Here is a 12,519-nt window from a genome sequence, read left to right on the forward strand (position 1 = left end):
ACCAAACACAAGTATGTATGTTGTTCATAGACACCCTGTAGATCGCAGCTACCTACAGCATCCGACTTCATACAAACTTTTACTCATGATGCTCTGGGAAAATAATTTTCCACAGGCGCTCCTTGTTTTCCACTGTCTTATGCGCTCCTGTTGCTTTTTAGGGAAATCTTTTGTGAATTTTGGTTTTTCCAAAATTTTCTTTTTTTTAAGTTCGGTTATTAAGATACAGGAGAGATCGTGTGATTTCTTTGTAATATTTCTTTGTAAATTGCATAAAATTTAATTTCTTTTGAAAATTGGTTTTGCTTTAAAACAAGAAGATTATCTGATGTTTTGAAATTTAGTGTTTTTGCCTTGTTTTATTTTTTGACTGTCATTTCCTTTTTTGTGTAAACAGGCATGTAGTTTTGCTTTTTTTTACTGGTACTGGTATGGTAGTGTCTTTCTCTTTTTCTTTATTGTTTTTAATCCTGATTTCTCATTGCGGCTTCTATCGGTTCGATCAGTTTTTCATTCATTTGGTTTCATAAAGATTTTGTTTGGTTTTCTACAAAACAAAAATGAGCAGCAAAGATAATCTATCGACAGATCAAATATTTGTAATTTAGGGAACCTGTACAAGCTATAACAGTGATCATAGAAAAGTGTAAGCAAAAATAAAAACGATCATTCTCTCTTCTAATACATTTTCATCTACAAACAGTAAGGGCTGTATACAGTAATCTTGGAATCATCAAAACTAAGCCAGTATACTCGAAAACGTACCGTTGCTTGTATTTGAAACCAAAATTCCTTACATATTCTCTCTTTTCTCCTCATTATCGCCTACTTAAATGGAAAATTCATATTTTCATTGCTTTTCACTTGCGAAACTGTCTATTATTATGTTTGCCGGTTGAAAAACTTTTCCCCGACTTTCTTTTCCATTGCGCCTCCGAAAAATTGTGTCTTTGCTAACAAAAGGAAAATTTCCCCTTACTTTGTTTGCTTTATACCTGCTTTCCTTTGAAACTTACATAGCCTTATTTCGAACAATTGTTTCTTACTTAGAATGGCCTTCCTTTGTTACTTATTCATCAACTGTCTTTAACTACGGGCGTGATATATAGTATGATGAGAGAGAGATCTCATTTTCTAGGAACTTTTTTCGTTTTTTGTAAGTTTAAATGTTTCGATTTTCGACCAGCGTTATGTTATCCTAACATAAATCTTTCCAACACTTCCTTTTATACTTTTTTTTTCGTTTTGCTACATTGAATGTCATTTACCTAAGTCTAAGAAATCTTCTTTTGGTGAGGTATCGGTTAAATTTCCATGAGAAATAGAAAATTGTGTCCTTTCTTTAGTATGCTTTCTCTGTTTTATGTTTCCCTATTTGAGACATGTTTCGTACTTTCTCTTCAGGCATTTTAGTACGCTTCCCTATAGGAAATACAATGCATAATTCCATTCAAATTCTATTCAAAAACTGCGCAAAAACTGAATATAGACAGGGCTTACGCTTACTGACAAGTGCATCATCTTACCTGTGGTCCTAGGAAAGTATTAGTCGAGTATATAAAGAAAAAATAATCAATCGGATAATTATGATCCGAGACCTATCAGAACGTGTCTTACATCTATAGTAAGTGTTTTTCGTCTGAGATTTTCGCACTTTCAAAATAAGTATCTGCGAACTGACACTAGAGAAGCCGCTGGAGCACAGATGCAATGAGCTTTTTCACGGATCTGCCGAACTGGGAGGAAAGGTGGGGGGTGAGTTTTCTGTAAAGAGCTCGCCGTCAATCTTTGCACAATGAGATTTTTCACTGACGGGTTGATGCTGGAAAGGAAATTTGGAGGGAGAGTTTTCTGTAAGGACCCCTCCGTCAACTTTAGCGCTTTAGCTTATCGGTGTTTTTCAGGTGGAAGTGGCTGCTATTGCAGTGACAGTAGACTATAACGAAGTGCAGCCTCTTCCAGGGAGCATTCACTCCGACAGCAGTACTCTGAGTTCGCTAACTGTGCTTTCAAAGCTTGTGGAGGAGTGCCACTAGAAATGGTATCAAGCTACATCATCCTCAGACGCGTTTGGGTACCTGGTCCTAGCTGTATCGCTGGCAACTGCAAAGCCGATGAGCTAGCCCCGCTCACGTTGGACTGGCACCGAGTTAATACAGCATTGGTGTCTTGCGTTCTAGGCGAAACTAATAATAGCGGTCTTAACAAATCAATAATAGACTCCAAGCGCTTTAACGATTCGTAAGCGTCTTATGATCTATCATATTGGGGTTTTTGGATACTACAAGTGTCTAGGTCTTATGATCTGTTATCTAGGAGTTTTAGATACCATAAGTGACCGGCGTTTTAAGCCGATGTTGGTATCAACCTCTTAACCCAACTTAATTTAATCGAAACCAAATTTTTCCTATGGGGACTATGTACTGCATTAGACAGTTCAACAACATATTGTTTTGACTTATCGCTAAACCTATTTTTCTACTATCGAGATCGGCATGAGTTTTGGTCACTAACGAAATTTAAAAATAATATTTTATATCTCTTAGATTCTGGGTTAATTAAAACTTAGTTGAATTGACAGCATTTTTCACCTCTTGCCTACTCGAGACATTTCTGCGGCGAATATCCTAAATGCTTCTCTTATCCTGTTGAAGATTCAGCTCCATACCGGCACTTTTGACAATTTTCTCACGCTCTCGGCTATGCAGCGTCTTCTCATATGCATGAGGTATGCATATTTGGCACCGCAATATAAAGTTGGCAAGCGGTCTGCAAGTCTTGGCGAAAATTTCCTGCGCCTACTTTCTGTCATCCTGCTGACTTGAATGCGTTAAAAACTCGCATTTCACGCAACTTTCTCACACTTGCCGCAGCCATTTACAATTGTTGTTGCCAAACATATGTTTTTTTTGTTGGATTTACATTGCACTTTTGGCCCATACCAGCAATCCAAGGCAGACGTAATTTCCTGCCTTTAAACCGCGCAGGCTTCGCTTTGTTTGTCAAACATTTCCGGCCGTTAAGGAGATTTCAGTTGGGATCCCTTTTTTTTTGGCAAAACAAACAATTTCTTTTATTTTCCGCAATTAATTTTGATTCATTTCCTGCCCGCAGCTGCATTTCCGCTCGTGTGCTACCTGCACATACATACGTGTGTTTGCCTGCAGTGTTTGGCACGATCACTGGATCGTCTGCTTGTGCAGCTGACGCGCACTTCCGCTGCAGCCAATGTTTGCTGTTGGTTGAACACCTTGTGTATGCTTCTTGTTGCTGTGCATATAATTGTTTCTGCTGCTGCTGTTTTCTGTTTGAAGTGAGTGTTGAGTGTCATCACGGCCAGATCCTGCTGCTTTTGCTGTCAGCCTGCTCATACGGTAGGCTGTGATTTGTGACTTTTCGAAAATTTCTCACGATCTCATCGGCGCAGTTTTGGTGTGGGCCAAAAAAAATTCCCACGCTTTTTTGTTGTCGGCATTTTTTTCTAATTTTTTATGGCTTGCCTTAACTGAAATCTCACTGATCCTCGGCCTAACCTCTGCCGTTTTTTAATGCAGTTTTTTCTTCTGTCTTTTATTGATTGTTTTTTCGTTTATTTTTGTATGGCTTTCAATGCACTCAATCTGTGCTCTCTGCTACTCGGTCTCGCCTTGTCTGCAACAAGTGTAAAGTTCAGCTGCACCAGCTGAATCCTGCCGCCAGTTGCCTGCGTTCGTTGATTTTTATGGCATTTCGTGTGCCGCCTTTTGTCTTGTGCTCTACGCTTGCTACCAAAGTTGCTCGCCTGTTCGCTTGTAAGTCCAATTACGTCACTTTTTAAAATCGGTTCTCACGCGCGTTTTTTATGCTGCGAGTTTTTTTATGCCGCCACACGAAAAAAATACTTGGAAAATCTCATTTACCGAAATTTACAAAGGATTTCGGTGTCTGATTCGCTAAAAGCTGCTGTTATTGGGTGTTACTGCATGTTTTAGAAATTTCTTTAACTGATTTTATGGTTATCTTTTATGCCTTGTAACCTGATGCCGGCATTTCTATAACCCTTAAACAAAGCCAATGCGTGATTTTTTTGGAAAAACGATTTCTTTTTTTCAAAGCAACAAGTTCCCACGAGTACGTACATAGTTGGCGGTAGATTGTGCTTGTACCTGCTCGACTTTCACAAGCATGTGGCAAACTATAGAAACCGATGTAAGGCGATGATTCGATATGATTTTTCACGCTTACAATTTCGGGATCCCGAAAATTATTTGGCGAATTTTTACCGTAAAAATTTTGTGTATAAAAAATATTGAAGAATTTGCATTAACATTTAACTTTCGGTATTAAAAGTTTGAAATCCCGAAATTTCGGTACTGACAAAACTAGCTTATTGCTTGCCTTTTAAACAGTCTACGCATCAAAAATTAATTTTCTGTATTAAAACTTCGAAATCCCGAAATTTCGATATTGATAAAATACTTTGGTATTGCTTGCACTGCTGTTTATCAACAGCCTTTGTATCAGCATTTAATTTTCGGTATTATAGTTTAGCTTGCACTGCTGTTTATGAACACTCTTTGCATCAACATTTAATTTTCGGTAATAAAATTTCGAAAACCCGAAATTTCGGGATTGACAAAACCCTTCGGTATTGCTTGAACAGATGTTGATCAACAGTCTGTAATTCAAAATTTCGAAATCCCGAAATTTCGGTATTGTCAAAACACTTCGGTATTGCTGTTTATCAACAGTATTTGTATCAACATTTAATTTTCGGTAATAAAATTTCGAAATCCCGAAATGTCGGTATTGCCAAAACACTTCGGTATTGCTTGCACCGCTGTTTATCAACACTCTTTTGCATCTTTTTACCAAAAGCATATCCTTGCATGCGCTTATAGTCACCAGCTACTCACACTGTTTGCCTGTTAGTTCACAGCATGAATTTAACTAAATTTAGCCGAAATTCTCACGCACCCATTTTGTTTTATAGCGCTAAAGAATTTTTTCCCACCAACCACATCGTTTTTTTTTGCTTCAAAAATGCACTTGACTCCTTCTTATGGTTTTCATGCGTGAAATACGATCATTTTTGTCTCAAGCCAAACTAAGCGCGCTGCGTTCTATGTAGCCGAGCCGACAAAAAACATTCCCACGCTGTGCTGCTGGCATTTCGATTTCATTACTTCACACGCTGCCCACACACACACGCAGTCATGTTCATTCGCACGCAGTAAAAAGGATCAGTAACGCACAGCGGCGTTGTGGAATTTTGAGTATCACTTTTCAACAACTCCGCTACCTGTTGCCTACTCAGCATTCTTTGCTACTACAACTCGACTTGCATGCTACTACGCTGGGCTATTTTTGCTGAGCGCCTGCTGCATTATTTCTGCAAATCAACGAATTTCGGTCAAAATTCTCACGCCTCGGGGGCTTAAAAGAAATTTCTCAGTGAAAGAAGCATTTTTTCCCACAAACAGACAGACAGACAAAATGCATATTGTTGAGCGTTAATATTATAATTTGCTAACGTATTTTTTATTCTGGGAAAATGTGCCGCAATTAGTGGCCCAACACAACCAAACAGCACATACCAAAAATATGCGTTCAACAGCAATAAATTTATAGGCGTTGATAAGCATCCCTTTTTGGAATATTTATGGTGAGAAAAAGGCAACAAGTATTCAAATCAGTGCAACAAGTGGTTGTTGGTGTGTTTTTGTTTTTTTTTTGGAAAAAATGTGAGTAGCCCTTAAAAGCAGACACTCAATTTTCCCACGTCCTTCTAAGGGAACATGCTCATGTAACTATGTATGTACATATGTATATACATATATATGTATGTAGTAGCTGACATCGGTTGGGCGTTACGCTACACAGGGTATTTTGGACTACAGAATTGCATGGATTTCTTTAATAAACTTGTGCCTGAACACAAATTGGGTAAAGCAAGAAAACGTTTGAAAAATTTATAGATTTTTATACAACTTTCATTTAGGAGCTCTAATTCCAGGCAGAATGATTTTTTCGTCTAGGCTTGATGCACCTACATACTTATGTTTTATTTCAAAAAAATGTCTTACAAATTAGATTGGTATTCCAACATAACTTATTCTTTGGTATTCTCAAGTTTATTTACTAAGTGAATCAACTCTTTGGAGATTTCAGAATAGATTTTGGCTTTATCTGTCCATTTTTTGTATTTTTTTCTCGAAAATGCTTGAATATGTGATAGTAAACGGTCTCTTGATTAATTTTCCATTTTGGATTTATCTCTCTAATTTTTTTTGTATCTATTTCTCGAAATTAATCTGCTTGAATATGTGATAGTAAACGATCTCTTGATTATTTTTCGATGCAGTCCTTTCTTCTTCTTTTCCTTCAGTTTAAGCGCCTTACTTTATATCACTGGGCACGCTTTGGTTCGTCTTTCTTATATCTAATCCTTTAAAACATTTACTTTTTGTACTCAAATGTTGTCATAGATCTTACATAAAACTCATTTTCTGTGTTATTTCCAGTCATTTAAATCATTTTTTCGACTCAACTGTTATCATAGATCATCTATGATGAGCCATAAAACTCATTTTTTCTGTTACACTGTTACAGGTCTAATTTCGCCTGTCAACCAAAGCCAGCGTTAGAGCTGCTCAAATTTAAAAAATATCTCGTTATGAGATCATGCCTTTAGGCCAAATACCAGACATATGGCTTGAGAATTTGTAAAGATTTTCAGGAGCTAAGGATTCTAGAAATTTTTACTTGTATGTAGATCTAAGTAAAGTATTATTTACTAGTAAAGTCCATACAGATCCAGCTAATCTGTTAATAAAGTAGCGCAAAATATAACTTCTAACAACTCATACGCTTACAATAACCCTAAATTGTATTGAACTAAAATTGCCGGTAAGAAAATTGTAGCGCAGCTGCTTCATACGACCAACGCAGCTTGCTTTACCAAGAACACACACATCTACAATGCGTACTCAGACTGAGGAAAAGCGTACACATTCCTGCAGAATTTTCCGGCACATCTAACTGAAATGTCTGCCAACCTGTTAGCCTTGGTATCTTATTTTCCCAAAGAAAACACAAAATTCTCACGACAATTGAGCACAGAGATCACCTTTTAAGGGATCGCATCATCAACCAACAATTTCAGTATGGATTTTCCTATTTTTCCCACGGCGTTTTGGAAAGGTTTGCTTTCACAAGTGAAAACCCACAGCATAACTGAAAAGAACACACATTTTTTCTGGCGCACACGACAAAAAGCATCGAAATCACACGACCCTCAAATCCTCAGGTAGTTTTCATCCAACCATTTTCGTTGTTGCGCTGACTTTAAAATAGAAACAGCTATGCATTTTGCTGTTCGCCTAGTAACGTTGGTATTCGATTTTCGAGAGCTAAAGGAAAAACTCTCACGATAATCTGGTACACCTAGTATTTTTCCCACGCTTTAATGCAATCCTAAAAGTATGTGATAATTATGAGCTGGCATTTTATGTTTAAGAATTTCCGGTTGATAAAAAGGTCTTCACTATACTAAGGAGTTTTCCCACAATTTTGCATCCTCACACAAACTCTTAACGGCTAACATTTGACCTGCGACAAATTTCACACGATCCAAGGAAATTTTTTTCATTTACATTCTAAACAAGCGGTTCATGACACTTAAGGCTGTCTTTTGTAAGATAACTGCTTACATTTGCTGTTCGCCTGTTACTAGTGGCGTCTTAATTTTCCAAAATATAAACAAAATTTCTCACGACACTTGTGCACTTGATCGGGGCTCTTGGTGGCGAATTGAACCATTTTCATGGTGACTTGATCGTATCATTTTGATCACGTACCATTCCTGTGCCACATTGCTTGTTTTCTGCTTGACTATTAAGGCTGGCATTTGCTCAGCATGAGGTGTATGGAATTTTCGCACACACGTGAGAAAATCATGTGATGGTCTCTACCTAACACATGAACAAAAGATTTTTCACAGTTAGCAATGAACTTCTATTTAATCGCCTTAAACTATGCAATATTTTGTGGAAAACACTATCTTGCTGTGAGTATGCGGCTCAACGAAGATGCTAAGAAAAATAAGTTTTTTGTGTGCATTCCAGTTTTCTCAGTAAGAACCTGACTATTTTCGGTATCTTTCTTTTTATTATTTGAAGAACAAAATTTAAGCCATCTTTTCTATATTTTCTTTCGACTCACGAAGTTTCCCCAATGCAACAGGCATTTGTGTGAGGTATATTATTTATTGTTTTCTATTGTCAACTTTCTGTTTTATTTGTTTTGTTAGTTTTGCAATATTTATTTCAAAAATAGAAAATAATTTTCACAATTTGTGTGCTCCTCACAGGAAATTTTCCCACGGTCTTATGAGAATCTTGAAATAAAAAGTACTTGAAGCTATTTATTGATATTTATATAATTTGGTTTTGGAAATCGCCTACTTTTATTTGTAAAACTAGTATTTATTGTGGCCATATAAAGGAGCGCAAGTTTGGTGTTGGATTCGTGGTGGGAGAGAGACTCCGTCGCCGAGTACTATCATTCACTGCGGTGAATGAACGTCTAGCCACAATCCGCATCAAAGCGAGGTTCTTCAACATATCGCTGATTTGTGCCCACGCCCCGACGGAAGAGAAGGACGATGTGACCAAAGATGCCTTCTATGAGCGCTTAGAGCGCGCTTATGAGAGCTGCCCCCGCCACGATGTCAAAATCGTGCTTGGCGACTTTAACGCCAGGGTGGGCAAAGAAGGTATATTTGGCACTACGGTCGGTAAATTCAGCCTCCACGACGAAACATCCCCAAATGGGTTGAGGCTGATTGACTTCGCCGGGGCCCGAAATATGGTTATCTGTAGCACTAGTTTCCAGCATAAGAAGATTCATCAAGCTACCTGGCTGTCTCCGGATCGCAAAACTACCAACCAGATCGATCATGTTGTGATAGACGGAAGACACGTCTCCAGTGTTTTAGATGTGCGTGCGCTCCGAGGTCCTAACATCGACTCGGACCACTATCTTGTTGCAGCCAAGATTCGCACCCGCCTCTGTGCAGCGAAAAACGCACGCCAACAAGCACAAGGAAGGTTCGACGTCGAGAAGCTGCAATCACAACAGACAGCCGAACGATTTTCTACTCGGCTTGCACTCCTGCTCTCTGAGAGCACTCGTCAACAACTCGGTATAAGGGAACTGTGGGACGGCATTTCAAATTCCTTACGTACAGCTACAACCGAAACCATTGGTTTTCGGAAAGTGCAAAAGAACAGCTGGTACGACGAGGAGTGCCGTGTCGCAGCGGAGAGAAAACAGGCTGCCTACCTCGCAACGTTACGATCGACCACTACACGTGCGGGATGGGATAGATACCGAGAGTTGAAGAGGGAAGCGAGACGCATTTGCGGACAGAAGAAGAAAGAGGCTGAAATGCGTGAGTACGAAGAGCTTGATAAGCTGGGGTAATGCTCGAAAATTCTACAAAAAAATGCGGCGGCTTACAGAAGGTTTCAAGATCGGAGCATACTCTTGTAGAACCCCCAAAGGTAATCTAGTCACTGATGCCCAGAGCATACTTAAATTATGGAGGGAACACTTCTCCAGCCTGCTGAATGGCAGTGAACGCACAACACCAGGAGAAGGAGAACCCGATTCCCCAATCGATGACGATGGAGCAGACGCTCCATTACCCGACCATGAAGAAGTTCGAATAGCAATTGCCCGCCTCAAGAACAACAAGCGGCGGTAGAAGAAGTATTTATTGTGCAATTAATGCAAAACTAAAAGTAATATTTTTTAGACTTAAATCCACAGAATTCTGTCTAATTCTTAAGAAAATCAATTTCATGTTTTTTCTTTTTGATTTTTACAGTTTAGATCTTACTTTATCTTTTTCTGATTTTATTGCATTTTTCAACGCAAACCTCTATATTTCTTCGGCGCTTTTTACATTTTCTATAGATCTGTTAATTTGTTTTAAAAAACTTCTAATTCTTACGAAAGATTTCTCACGTTCATTGTAAATTTATTTTAGATTTGTGCGATTCAATTTTTCCACGAACAAACTGACAAGGATTCGTACCAACAGCATCGCTAGCACAATTATTATTCATTTATGGCATAACCCATGATTATTTCTGTTCGACTGATAACTCAACCCACAAAAAACTACCAAGCGAAGCTAAAATTCTCACGGCACATGGGAACGAAAACGTTTCTTACCTTAAAGAAAGTTCTCAATGCCTTTCGAGATTTGATAAAAATCAAGATTTGATAAAATTCTCAAAACAAATTTGAACAGATATTTCTCAAAAATATACCTAGAGAAAAGGAACAAAACGAAAACTGTAATTTATTATCTCACGCTTTGCTAGAGCGATTTTCTAACTCACAGGGTACATTATCAATAAGCATCAGTGATCTTTCCTTTCAAAAGTTATCATCGTTTTGTTTTAGGAACATATAATGCAGATAACGTTCTCTTCATCCCTAGTCATTTCCTTTTGAGTTTTCTGGAATTTATGTTAACTTGTTACATTTGTTGAGGATTCTTTCATTTAGAATTGTTTCAATCAATCAGAAGGGTCAAAAAGGCATACATTGACAGATAGTCGAATTTACATTACACAATTTTTTTATTTATTATTATTAATTGAGTTAATTAAATACATTCCAGTAAAGTTGGTATTCTTCTTTTCTGACCCATCCGCCGGGATTTTAATTGGAACGCGTGTACGAAACCAATCCGCTAAACACATGCCTGGCTGTACTAACGATGGTTGATTATCTCTTTTACCTGTAAAATATTATTAAAAAAATTAAATTTAAATAATAAAATAATTTGATTGATATAAATCAATATTACCTGCAGCAGCGGCATTGCTCCAGCCCAGACCGAGTAAGGCGAAAATAATTAATGCGATCAATTTCATTGTTTTAAATTACGTAATTTCACTTGGCACCCAATTGTCGAGCTTCATGAAATGAATACTTCAAACCGACTGCGCTGCCTTATATACTGCTCGTAACCCTCATTTGGTTAGCGCTGATTAAAAATAATATTTATTTCATATTTATTTTTCTGTGAATTAGCTCTCCAAACTTATGGTTATCTTAAGATGCTATAATCATTCTTAAAGTCGTGAGTTTCACTTTAACATTTTTGACAGGTCAAAACATTTTGCGAATTCTCAATAATTTTGCTTATCGCTTATTCAATTAAATACCAGACATTCAAGATTGGTCGCACTTTTTTGTGTGTTAGAGTGTTAAGTTAAGTTTAATAAGACTTAGCAGATAACGCAAATTATAGAGAAAGTTCAACAACGTTCAACACTTGTCCGTAGTGTGTGAATTGTCATAACAGAATGCGATGAGCGTGTTTCACACAACTGTAGCTCGAAAGGGAAAATTTTAACAGTGGCGGTTGAACAGAGCTGAGCATTGAATGAAAATTATGCTCGGAAATATGCATTGATATGATATATAGTACATACCTATGTTCTCTGGACTTAGTCTGACTTTTATATACTCTTGCAACATGATTATAATACAGATTATAATAGTTTTGTTCACCCAACGGTTGTTTGTATCATCTAAAACTAATTGAGATAGATGTTGGGTTATATACATTGTGACAAAAAAGAACCCGGAAATTGTAAATAAAGCGCAGCATTTTTAATTATTCATCAATAATGATTTTGTCACCTTCAAATTAATTCCCATCAGATGTAATACATTTATGCCAAAGATTTTTCCAGTCCTCGAAACACTTTTCTTCAGCACTTTTTGGGATATCTTTCAGCGAATTTTGTTTTATCTTTTCGATCGATTGAAAACGGGTTCTACGGAGCGGCAATTTCAATTTGTGGAATAAGAAAAATCACATGGAGCCAAATCTGGTGATCGCAGGGGTTGATCGATGATATTCATTGCGCTTTTGGCTTTAAATTCGGTCACAATCGTGGCTCGATGCAATAGTGCATTATTATCGTGTAAAATTCATGAATTTTTCATCCACAATTCCGGCCGTTTTCAACGGATGTTCTCACGTAAACGCTTCAATACGGCCAAATAAAACTCCTTACTGACAGTCTGTCCTTCCGGAACAAATTCATGATGCATCAAACCACGATGGACATTACTTTGATTTTTGAGTGACTTTGACCGCATTCCGATCCATTTATTGACTTCTTTGCATGCAAACTGTTAAAGCCACGTCTCATGGATAGTTATAATGCTCTCAATGAATGTGATATCGGAATTCCTACGATCAAAGAGACCTGTTTACGGAATGCGTTTTGAAAGAAATCAGCTTTATGAGGACGAGTCGAGCAAGAGCTAGTGTCGTAGCCAAAATATCCACCAAAATCATTCGAACATTTTGATTTTCACGCACCATATCCTTCACTTATTTAATATTTTCATCAGCTAAAAAGCTTGGAGGTCGTCTATAGCGCGGCAGGTCTTCAACGATCTCTCCGCCGTCTTTGAAGGTTTTGTATCACTCGCAGGTTTGTG

General features: G+C 37.7%; 1 long non-coding RNA gene across 1 annotated transcript; it reads right to left on the bottom strand.

The window, feature by feature from the left end:
• Window positions 1-10,615: 10,615 nt before the first annotated feature.
• Window positions 10,616-10,991, bottom strand: LOC126757409 (uncharacterized). Its single transcript, XR_007666730.1, has 2 exons — window positions 10,865-10,991; window positions 10,616-10,795 (listed from the first exon to the last, which is right to left on the bottom strand). It is a non-coding gene; the product is annotated as an uncharacterized LOC126757409 (long non-coding RNA).
• Between the last annotated feature and the right edge of the window lie 1,528 nt (window positions 10,992-12,519).

This window comes from Bactrocera neohumeralis, chromosome 4 (assembly GCF_024586455.1).
Source record: "Bactrocera neohumeralis isolate Rockhampton chromosome 4, APGP_CSIRO_Bneo_wtdbg2-racon-allhic-juicebox.fasta_v2, whole genome shotgun sequence".
Taxonomy (NCBI): domain Eukaryota; kingdom Metazoa; phylum Arthropoda; class Insecta; order Diptera; family Tephritidae; genus Bactrocera; species Bactrocera neohumeralis.